We start from the raw sequence: 12,566 nt of genomic DNA on the forward strand, positions 1-12,566 counted from the left end.
AGACTGTGCCGGCAGTCAAAAATGACCGGAGGGGTTACCTTTGGGGAGAAAGTCAGGAGTATCTGCCGGAGGAGACTGTGCCGGAGCAAAAATGGCGCAAGGAGATTTCGTCGGAGGAGACTTTGCCGCGAGGATCTGCTGGAGCGACGCTGAGGAGCGACCGAGCGTTCGAACGCCGGAGGGACAGCGATTTCGCTGAGAGAAAGAACGTCGGACGGAGATCACAAAGAGAAAGAACGCATGGAGAAGAAAAATCAGGATCGGATCCAATCCTAAATCGCGATTATAGCGACGGAAGTAAATTTTTGTCGCTAATTAGCGACGGATATTTTACTTCCGTCGCTAGACAAGTTAGATTAGCGACAGATAATTAATCCCGTCGTTAATTAGCGACGGAATTAAAATATCCGTCGCTAATTAGCGATGGAATTAAAATCTCCGTCACTAATTAATAACAGAATTATTTATCCGTCGCAGATTTTATCATTAGCGACGAAATTTAATATTCCATCACTAATTATAACGATGGAATTTTATTCCATCACTATTTCATGATTTTTTTTGTAGTGTCTCTTTCCGGCGGTATCCATTTTCAGAGCTCATTCCTGACTTTTTTGAATCCCTGTCCTTTCCCCTCTTAAGATCCTCTCCCTTGATAACAACCTCTATTGAATCATTTCCAATCCCTGACTTTTTTGAATCCCTGTCCTTTCCCCTCTTAAGAACCTCTCCCTTGATAACAACCTCAACTGAATCATTTCCAATCCCTGACTTTTTTGAATCCCTGTCCTTTCCCCTCTTAAGATCCTCTCCCTTGATAACAACCTCTACTGAATCATTTCCAGGTCTACTTGGGTAATGAGATGGAGAATCACTAAGCAAATCGCTCACCTTCTCTTCCACACAAAGTGAACTTCTTGGAGCAACAGCTTTCTTCTGCCCTTCTTGTTTTTGATTGCTTCCCCTCCTTCCCCAGTTAGTAAACCAACTTTTCCTCTCCTGTCTACCTTCGCACATACTACTACTACTACCTACATCCTGGATTTCGATCTCCCTGGGCTCATAGCAACTGTGACGATGAGCAACATGTTGGGTTGGTCTCTCCTATGTGAGAGCGGCCCAAGCCCGTGATTCTTTACACGGATGAAGCCCAAGCCCTCATTTATATTAAGGGGTCATCTAGGGTTATCTTCGGAGGATAAGAGAGAAAAACGCAGCCAAGCAAGTTAGCCGAAAAACAGATTTCGTCGCAGTTCTATTTCAGCCTGCGCGATGTTCACTTAACCGGGCGTTGCCGCTAATTGCACCGTTGGATCTTCCTGAAATTTAGAGAGAGTATTCCCAACTTGAGGTTCTTCATTCTGAACGGTGGAGATCGTCATTGGAGTCTTCCAGCTGGTGATTTCATCCCTGTTTCGAAACTGTCAGATTCGGTATTCTTGATTTTAACTTCTTCTATTTGTGTTGTTAAGCGTATGATTGCCAAGACGAGTTCTTGATGTTACGCTGAGTAGAAGAAGAAGTTTATGTGCTGGTTGTTGGTGGCTAGAGAAGAACAGTTGTGTACCCACTTCTTTGTTGATTTAGTGGAAGTTTTTGGTGGTGCCTCAGGCCGTGGTTTTACTCCTCACATTGAGGAGGTTTCCACGTTAAATCTCGGTGTTGATTCTTGTCTTTGATTGTTTATTTCCGCTGTGAAAATTTTATTATAGTCTTAAGAAAGTCATTCAACGAATTTCGGGGTGTGTTAGTTCGTGTCACATCCTTTCAAGTGGTATCAGAGCAAGGTTCTGATTTGTGTCGAGTGATGGAGGCTAATACGAGCAAGATGATTATGTTGACTGGTTCGAATTATTCTTCTTGGAAGTCTCGGATGGAAGATCTGCTTTATGTAAAGAATTACTACATGCCTGTTTTCTCTACAGAAAAACCAGAGGATAAGACAGAGAAGCAGTGGACTATCTTTCATAGGCAAGTGTGTGGATTTATCAGACAGTGGGTTGAGGATAATGTACTAAATCATGTCAGTGGAATCAACCATGCTCGAACTCTCTGGAGTAAACTTGAGGAGCTTTATGCAAGCAATACAGGAAGCAACAAGATGTATGTGATGAATCAGCTGTTGGGATTGAAGTATAAGGATGGTTCTTCAATGGCGGATCATATCAACAACTTTCAGGGTCATATTAATCAGTTGTCTTCCATGGGTCTTAAATTTGAAGACGAGTTGCTTGGTTTGTGGTTGTTTGGTAGTTTGCCGCACACTTGGGATACTTTCAGAACATCAGTTTCGAATTCAGCTCCAAAAGGAGTGATTACATATGATATGGCGAAGGCTAGCTGCATGAATGAAGAGGTGAGGAGAAAGTCTCTTGATTCTAATTCTTCTTCAAAGTCAGATATTTTGGTTACCGAGTCACGAGGGAGAAATTATAACCGTGGACCGAAGAGTAGAGATGGCAATGGCAGAAGTAAGTCTCGAGGAAAATTTACTGATGTTGAATGTCATCATTGTGGTAAGAAGGGACATATCAAGCCTTTCTGTAGGCTATTGAAGAAGGAGAATAAGCAAAGATATAAAGAGAAGGGCAAAGACAAGAAATCAGGCGAAAGTAGTGATACGGAACGCGCTGCCACTACCACTGAAGATTTCCTGATTGTCTATGACTATGATGTGGTTAATTTAACTAATCATGATATCAGTTGGGTGATTGACAGTGGTGCTTCTACTCATACTACCTCTCGGAAGGATTTCTTCACTTCTTACATGCCAGGTAGTTTTGGTTTTGTGAAGATGGGAAATGATGGTGAAGCAAAGGTTGTTGGCATTGGCGATATATGCTTGGAGACTAGTACTGGTTCTAAGTTGATTCTAAGAGATGTGAAACATGTCCCAGACATTAGGTTGAACTTGATTTCGACTGGAAAGCTAGATGATGATGGTTATTGTAGTTCCTTTGCAGATGGAAGATGGAAGCTTACCAAAGGCTCGATGATTGTGGCCAGAGGTGAGAGATCTTCGGCCTTATACATGTTGCATGCTAAGATTGTGAACCATGCAGTGAATGTGGTAGAAAATGTGGCTATATCTAAGTTGTGGCATAAAAGGCTTGATCATATCAGTGAAAAAGGTCTTTCTCTCTTAGGCAGGAAAAATGTCTTATCTGATTTAAAGAATGTCAGTTTGCAGAGGTGTGATCATTGTTTGGCAGGAAAACAGAATCGTATTTCATTTAAGTCTTCATCACCTGGTAGAAAAGAAAATATTCTTGACCTAGTGCACTCTGATTTATGTGGTCCTATGAAGACTCAGACTATGGGTGGATCTCTTTATTTTGTTACTTTCATTGATGATCATTCGAGAAAGACTTGGGTTTATACTCTGAGGCACAAGAGCGAGGTTATAGATGTGTTCAAACAGTTTCATATTTCAGTTGAGAGGGAAACTGGAAGAAAGCTCAAGTGCATTCGATCAGATAATGGAGGTGAGTATTTGGGGCCATTTGATGAGTATTGTATACAGCAGGGCATTCGACATCAAAAGACGCCACCCAAGACACCTCAGTTAAATGGGTTAGCAGAGAGAATGAATAGAACACTCGTTGAACGAGTAAGATGTCTACTTTCACATGCCAAGTTACCAAAGTCTTTCTGGGGTGAAGCTCTTAACACTGTTGTTCACGTGTTAAATCTTACACCGTGTGTTCCCTTGAAGTTTGATATTCCAAATCGAGTTTGGAGTGGTAAGGATCCCTCTTATGATCACTTAAAAGTTTTTGGATGCAAAGCTTCTGTGCATATTCCTAGTGATGAGAGAAGTAAGCTTGATTTGAAGTCAAAGCAGTGTGTTTTTATCGGATATGGTCAGGATGAGTTTGGCTATAGATTTTATGATCCTATCTCAAAGAAGCTTGTTCGAAGTCGAGATGCAATTTTTGCAGAGGATCATACTATAGAGGACATTGACAAGGTGAAATCTTCCTTTGTTTCTAGTAGTGAGAACTTGGATATGAGTATTGTTCCTCCTATGTCAATTTCATCGCAGAGTGAAGTTCAAGATGATGAACATGAAACAGATGAAATAGAAACCGAAGTTGTTGAGGATATACCAACAACTGAAACTCCAAGTGATATGCCACTCAGAAGGTCGTTGAGAGAACGACAACCATCCACCAGGTATCCAGTTAATGAGTACATTCTGTTGACTGATGGGGGAGAGCCCGAATATTTTGAAGAAGCCATGGAGAGTGAGCAAAAGGTAGAATGGGTTCGTGCCATGGATGATGAGATGAAATCACTTCATGATAATGATACTTATGATTTAGTGAAGTTGCCTAAGGGTAAGCGTGCTTTGAAGAACAGGTGGATATTCAGGATAAAGCATGAACTCAACTCTAAGGCACGATACAAAGCAAGATTGGTAGTAAAGGGCTTCAGTCAGAGGAAAGGAGTTGATTTTGATGAGATTTTCTCTCCGGTTGTGAAGATGTCATCCATTTGAGTTGTGATGGGTTTAGCTGCCAGCCTTGACTTGGAGATTGAGCAAATGGATGTCAAGACTGCCTTTCTTCATGGTGACTTGCACGAAGAGATTTACATGGAGCAACCTGAAGGTTTCATAGTAAAAGGAAAAGAAGAGTTTGTGTGCAAGCTCAACAAAAGTCTCTACGGTTTGAAACAAGCCCCAAGGCAATGGTATATGAAATTTGAGTCCTTTATGGGGGAGCATGGCTACACCAGAACCAATACAGACCATTATGTCTTCTTTCAGAGGTTTGGTGATAATGACTTCATTATTCTTCTGTTATATGTGGATGATATGCTCCTTGTTGGCAAGAATATTTCACGCATTAATCAGTTGAAGAAGCAATTGAACAAGTTTTTTGCTATGAAAGACTTAGGTCCTGCAGAACAGATTCTTGCCATGAGAATTATCAGAAGAAGAGAAAAGAAGAAGATCTTCTTATCACAAGAGAGGTATATTCACAAAGTGTTGGAAAGGTTCAATATTGGAAATGCTAAATCAGTAAGTTCTCCTTTTCCTTCTGGTGTTAAGTTGAGCCACGATTATTGTCCTTCTTCTGATGAGCATAGACAGTACATGCAAAAGGTTCCTTATAGCTCTGCGGTTGGTAGTTTGATGTATGCGATGGTGTGCACGAGACCTGATATAGCGCATGCCATTAGCGTGGTGAGTCGATTCTTATCTGATCCTGGAAAAGAGCATTGGAATGTGGTGAAATGGATTATGAGGTATTTGCGTGGTACCGCACACTATGGTATATGTTTCGGAGGTGGTGAGCCAAAGTTGATTGGCTATGCAGATGCAGATATGGCTGGAGATATTGATACTCGTAAGTCGACATCAGGTTATCTGATTACCTTTGTAGGGGGAGCTGTTTCTTGGCAATCTAGGCTTCAGAAATGTGTTGCACTATCTACCACCGAGGCGGAATTCATTGCTGCCACGGAAGCGTGCAAAGAACTACTGTGGTTGAAGAATTTTCTCCAAGAGCTTGGATTCAATCAAGAACAGTACGTCCTCTTTTGTGATAATCAAAGTGCTATATATCTTGCGAAGAATTCAACCTTCCATGCGAAGTCGAAGCATATAGATATGAGATATCATTGGATTCGAGATGTTGTGAATTCTAAGGCAGTGCATATTGAGAAGATCCACACCGATGATAATGGATCGGATATGATGACGAAGGCGCTTTCAAGAGAAAAGATTATTGCTTGTCGTCAAGTCGCCGGTGTTTCGGCGAGCTCCTCCACATAGTCGAGAGGGGGAGATTTGTTGGGTTGGTCTCTCCTATGTGAGAGCGGCCCAAGCCCGTGATTCTTTACACGGATGAAACCCAAGCCCTCATCTATATTAAGGGGTCATCTAGGGTTATCTTCGGAGGATAAGAGAGAAAAAACGCAGCCAAGCAAGTTAGCCAAAAAATAGATTTCGTCGCAGTTCTATTTCAGCCTGCGCGACGTTCACTTAACCGGGCGTTGCCGCCAATTGCACCGTTGGATCTTCCTGAAATTTTGAGAGAGTATTCCCAACTTGAGGTTCTTCATTATGAACGGTGGAGATCGTCATTGGAGTCTTCCAGCTGGTGATTTCGTCCCTGTTTCAAAACTGTCAGATTTGGTATTCTTGATTTTAACTTCTTCTATTTGTGTTGTTAAGCGTATGATTACCAAGACGAGTTCTTAATGTTACGCTGAGTAGAAGAAGAAGTTTATGTGCTGGTTGTTGGTGGCTAGAGAAGAACACTTGTGTACCCACTTCTTTGTTGATTTAGTGAAAGTTTTTGGTGGTGCCTCAGGCCGTGGTTTTACTCCTCACATTGAGGAGGTTTCCACGTTAAATCTCGGTGTTGATTCTTGTCTTAGATTGTTTATTTCCGCTGTGAAAATTTTATTATAGTCTTAAGAAAGTCATTCGACGAATTCCGGGGTGTGTTAGTTCGTGTCACATCCTTTCAAGACATGCCCATCTGATTGGTAGGCATCAATTATGTCAGGTGATTCCATTTTGAAGGCATGCTCTAATTGATTCCTCTCTTCCTCTGTCAAAATATCGTCAAACTCTTCATTCTCAGTATCATTGTCATTACAGGCAGAAAGGAACTCCTCATCCGTCATGGCCCCTGGCACCCGGCGGGACTTCACACTCACCACAACATTATGCATATCATGCACCTTGGCTTTCCAAGGTCCAACCATTTCTGACCTCTCCTGCCGCCTCCATGTCAACTGCGGAAGAAGGACCGCCTGCGTGACGTCAAGCCCTGGCCGGAAGATGTTTGTCTGAGACATGGCGGTGACTTCTTGCTGAACCTCTGCCTCGGTGGCTGGCGCGCCTGCCCCATCCAAAGCATTCATTACTTCCTTGTCCTTGTGGGAGATCATGCACAGGGATCTAGGCGGCACCTTCCCGTCCTCCGATCCATCGCCGAGGAAAAGAATGCTCTGATCGGAGCGCTGAATCCTGAACCCATCGAATCCGGCGAGGGTCATATCGGCCCGCAGGTTGGAACCCCGCTTCCAGATCTTGTAGGTATCGGAAGGGGCTATTCGAGAGATGAAAGGGATAACGGAGCTCTCGAAGTGGAAGGTGATCTCCATGTAAAAGTCCCGCATCCGACGCATGGTGGCGACGACCCGTGGCAGCCGCCGGCACCACTTGGCCCAGGCGAACGGCTAGTAATGGCGGACGATGATCCGGGCGAGATTTTCCTCCCGAGCGTATATAGCCTCCTGGAGCGCACTCCAACCCTGCTCGTTCTGCAGGCTTCAGTCAGCGCCGGCGGCCATGAGCATCTCGATGGCGATGGTATCCCCGAGGCGCCGGCGGCCATGAGCATCTCGACGGCGACGGCATCCCCGAGGCAGACCGCGAGGTGGGAGGTTGAACCAGCTTGGCCTCGTTTGTGTTCCGAACCACCACTGGACAGAGAGGAAGGCTTGTAGATTGATGTTTTTGGTTGTACACGTTGCCCCTCCTTTTATAGTATGCTCAGGTCGACTTGACTCCATCTCAGGTCGACCCCGCGTAGGTCGCGATCCTCTTTCTCCGCAGCGACTTCATCTTCAAGTTGATTGGAGTTTCTACTCAGGTCGACTCCAATCTGACGTGGTGGATCTGGATAAACTTTGACTTCCATAACATTTATCCACCTCCGGTCGACTGGACTGACCACTCAGGTCGACTGGACCGAGTTGACTTAGGTTGACCTGAGTTGACCCCAGACTTGGTTCAGCTGTCTTTGTTTGCTTCACCTCTGCTTTCTTCATCTCCCTTCTAGCTCCTGGTTCCTGCAAGACAAGCATACAAATAAACAAAACTATCTAAACCTTAACTTGTGGGCCTAACTTCACCTTATGGGTCTAACTTTATATTTCTATCAAAATCCTGGGTTAGTCTGACGCTTACTGTTCTAACCCTTACAAGTTTTGCCAACAAGTCCTTCAGACTTGTTGGACTTCCTGCTTAGCTTTGTCCTTGGCCCCCAGAAATTTTATGCTACGATTCGGTCCTCCAGACCGCTCAGACTTCACCAATCCTCTGGTCCTTCTGACCGCTCAGACTTCACCAACCCTCTGGTCCTTCTGATCATACCCGATTGGACTTTGGTCATGCTTCCCGATCCTCCTGACATTACATGGACTTGCACCTGGTGCACTTGACTTTGCTAACACTTTTGCCTGATCCTCCAAATCAGGACTTTCCCTTGCCTAGTGTAAGATATGAGGGTAATGGATCAGGTTTTGGGTTAAACCCGAAACCCGTTAGGAATTCTTAAAATTAAAAAACAAAAGACAAAGTCGGGAGTCGCACAAATCGCGCGATCGCGACTTCGTCGGCAACCATCGCGGAGGATGGGGATAAGAGGAGGCGGGCGCTGGCGGAATGTGAAGGAAACCCTAAACGCCGCTGCTCTCTTGCGTGTCCCAGCCGTCGCCTCTGCCCGACGATCATAGCGCGTGGAGAGAAGGAGGTCGCCGCGTTCTTCCTTCCTCTCTGGTTCGCGAAGCACCGTCGGCTTCGCCTGGTTCCGTGGGTTGCCGTAGCCGTTGTCTCCCTCGTCGGTGAGCAAGTTCTCGGCTTCAAACCAAGGTGTGATTCTAGGTTCTTTCTGTTCGGATTTGTTTGCTGGTTGGATGGGGGTAGGTGCTTCTCACTAGTTTTGATTTAGTCCCTCACTTGATAAGGAATACGCTGTCTGGGATATGCTATTTTTGCCCTTTCGACGCTGCAATGTTCCCTGTTATAGATTGAAAGGAAAAATGAATGATGACTACGATATTCTAGTGATGGGTTAAATCTGAATGATTATGTGGTATTCCTATCTTCTTGTTGAAAGGAACTTATCATGCTGATATGTTAGTACATTGGAGTTATTGGTTTCTCATGAAATTCCCTCCCAAGATTTTCTGTTTAATTATATATATTCTTATAAGTTCTTATTGTGATTACCAGGATCTGGAACATTTGGAGAAAATTGTTCAGAACTATTCTTCCACTTGGAAAATAGTAATTCATTACACGCAACTAAATTCTAATTATTAAATTAGTTGGTAAGAAGAGGAAGAACAGTGATTTCAAAATATCCTACGAACGCTTACTTTAATGTGTAATCTTTGAAATTTGAAATCTTATGGAATCAGATTATTGTTGGTGAAAGATTAGATTAGGTCAATTTGGTTACATTGGGTTTATGTGATGAGTTTGGTTTGATCTGTTGAGGAAGTACGTCGGTTTTATTCGTGAAATTTTTGGGGATTGATTAGAATCATAATTAAGGTTAAGTATGGATTAAGCTTAACCAAACTAATTGGTTGGGTTAGGTTTGTCGGCTTAATTAGAGTTGGTTGGTTCTGGTTGATCAAGTTGGTTGGACCCTTTGACGGACTTGATTCGGTTGATCCGGTTAAGGTTAACCCTAGTTTTGATTAGAGTTTGATTTTGTTGTATAATTTAAAATACAGTCTAGTATTTAGTAGATGTTGTTAATATAATTGCAGGACTTGATCGTTGATCCTGTTACACACGAGAGGGTTCTTTATCGTCATTCGTCATATCAGGTGGGTACTCCTGTGCTTAGTCAACACAGGACTATTTGTAAGTAAATAGTTACTTTCACTGTTAATTCCCTGTTGATAATTTTACTATTTTAGATGTTGAACCTGATATGATACATAGTTATGGATTCATGCTGTTGACTTGTATAGATGATGTTTTACTGTGATTAGCATGTTATTTGTTGTTTGATACTATTTTATGACCCGTTGATTATGCCTGATTAGATATAGGCTTAATTGTTGCACTGAGCATCATGACGCATACATGGTAGTAATAGACTTGTTGATCATTATTGTTGTTGTTGGCCTCACTTGTCGTTGTATGATAGTGACACAAGAGTGAGAGCAATTGTTGCGCTAAGTTGGGTGCAACCAAGACTGACCCTCCTGATCCTGCCCGCTCCCCACTTATTGGTAGTGGTTTGTTATTAGAGCGAGTGCAGTTTTCCTGTCGTGCGCCTCAGTTCACTACACTGGATGAGTGTCTGGGGGTGGCGAGTGCAGACAGTGACATGCATTGCATATATGCATACATTGTTAATAGTAGTCTGCTGCATTTATGATTGCATTGGTTATTACACGACTATAGCTATTACATTTGTTGATATATGTGCCTATGATTGAATTGCATGATATTTGCTGTTATACATAAATTATTGATCTTGTATGCTATCCTGCTGTTATCATATATTTTTTTTATGTTCTGCACTTACTTGATTATACCTACTGAGTATTATATACTCACTACCCAGACCCTGGAGGGTCTCTTTGTTTTCTCCCCAGGTAACAGGTAAGGATGATCTCTAAAGCTTGGAGTGATGCCGGACTATCCTATCTCACAGCTTAAGAAGTCACGTTATATTATTATTTCTGAGTTTTATTCATGTTATACCTTGTGGACTTTCGTCATTTTATTTCGTGGAATTTGTGGGTCATGTTGAGTCTTATGTTTACTTCGTATTGACTTGAACTTTGGTAAATTTCCGTTGTAGTAATTTTATTATTGGAGATTGTGGAATTTTGTTTATCGTGGTGTTTCAAAATTTTTCGTAGTTATGTACTATCATATGTATGTGTTGGATATGTGAATGTGGTCGTGTTGGCCTTTAATGTCGTAGATAGTAGTTTTGTTCATGTATTGTATTAGTATGGCCGTGTGGGCCTTCTACATTACTATGTATCAGGAAAAAGTTGGATTGTTACAAGGGAGATGCTGCCAAAATTTTTCGGATGGCCGTCTCTCGGGGCGTAACACCTAGCCTACAACTAGGATTTTCCCTTGCCCAATATTCCAGCAGGACTTCCTCTGCCTAGTCTAACCGACTAGGACTTCTCACTCACATCCAAACATCAAGTCCTGTTTGGATTAATCCTTTGTCAAACTAACCAGACCTAAGTGTATTGTCAAACATCGAAACTTTAGGCAAGATCTAGTACTTCTTAGCTTGCACCAACATTTTATTCATTGTTATATATATATATATATATATATATATATATATATCATGATGAAAAACTTAAAACACTAAGAGAGATTACAAACATTGAAAAAAAGTAGAACGGAAAAAATGTAGATGATTAGAACACTATATACAATGGACTGTTGGATGAGCAAGTTAAATCTCTATGATAGTTGAAGCTCTAAAAAGACAATTAGATGATTCGACAAAGTTGATCTTCTGCCTAAAAGGGAAATTGATTGCCTTGCTAGTTGACCGAACAAGAGAAGGTTGTTGATGAAGATCTTAATCGCATAGAAGAAAAAGGGAGGGGAGGAACAGTACTAGTTAGCAAAAGAGATTGACATCTAAATCCATGAATTGCTAAAAATGAGAGGGACATGAAGGGAAGAGATAACTTGGTTATGAAGGGGAAGAATATAGGCAATTTCCTCTCTTCCAATGAAGAATGATAGAGGCACAACCTTGATCATTGGTAAAGTTTTCGGAGTAGAGGAGGTTGCACACTCAAATAAAAGTTTCATGATCTCCTCTTCGTTGAAGTTGAAGCAAAGCATGCTCGAGACCTAGTCTTGGGTAGAGGGAGAATATCTCGATGAGGTGAGATGATCTCGAAATAGACATATTCAAATTATGCAATCAATACTTGAGATTGATCCATCCCCCTCCTATCCTCCTATGAGATAAGACACAGATTCTTATCACTTGATAACAAAGTGAGTTTCCTAGCTATCACCAATTTATTATAGTCCTTGGAGTCATCAACAATTTGAACCTAAATCTATCAATTGCAATTTACTATATTATTGGTGCTCTTCATTGAACGATTGAACTAGTGAGCCCACTACCACATATTATTGCCATACACACTGCACATATAATATGTTTTTATTTGATGAGAATATATATAATAATAACATGCTAGTAGAATTTTATTGATAGACTTCGGATATTTAACGAAGTAATAAATAGATAAATACCAAAGTAGATGCACGTGAAGTAAAAGAGTATTTTAATACTTCACTTTAAAACCGAAGTCATATCCAATAAAAAATTGAAGTCTTTGGCTAATCTAAGAATGCATAATCAGTCCAAACTTGGATTGATTATGAAGTAAAAAGGCTCTTTTATTTCATCAATTTAATAAAAATACTGAAGTATTTGATTATGTATGACTTCACATGTTATATTGATTGAAGAAGTAATTGTTGATACTACTTCACTACTTCACTAATTTAATAAATTTATGAAGTATTTGAATTACCTTTAACTTCATTTTGTTTCATAAAATAGTGAAGTAAAAAATATTTTTCAGTTCACCAAAATTAAACAAATTTATCACAAATATCTACAAAATTGAAAATGAAATCCAACTTATATTGACCTAAATAAAGTGTTAAAATCAACAAATGAAATTCACAAGTTCAAACTTGAGACATGTTTAACCAACTTGAGACATGTTTGACGAACAAATGAAATCCACAAGTTCAAACTTGAGATATGTTTAACCAACTTGAGATATTT

The 12,566-nt window shown here is 41.3% G+C and overlaps 1 long non-coding RNA gene and 1 pseudogene across 1 annotated transcript; one reads left to right on the forward strand and one right to left on the reverse strand.

The window, feature by feature from the left end:
• Window positions 1–549: 549 nt before the first annotated feature.
• On the reverse strand, window positions 550–7,664 carry LOC141832469 (uncharacterized; annotated as a pseudogene).
• A 692-nt stretch (window positions 7,665–8,356) lies between these two features.
• LOC141831432 (uncharacterized) lies at window positions 8,357–10,533 on the forward strand. The gene is made up of 3 exons (XR_012602070.1): window positions 8,357–8,617; window positions 9,526–9,585; window positions 10,366–10,533. It is a non-coding gene; the product is annotated as an uncharacterized LOC141831432 (long non-coding RNA).
• The last annotated feature ends 2,033 nt before the right edge of the window (window positions 10,534–12,566 follow it).

This window comes from Curcuma longa, chromosome 7 (genome assembly GCF_044706935.1).
Source record: "Curcuma longa cultivar G26 ecotype Majalengka, Jawa Barat chromosome 7, ITB_CL_G26_1.1, whole genome shotgun sequence".
In the NCBI taxonomy this organism is placed as follows: domain Eukaryota; kingdom Viridiplantae; phylum Streptophyta; class Magnoliopsida; order Zingiberales; family Zingiberaceae; genus Curcuma; species Curcuma longa.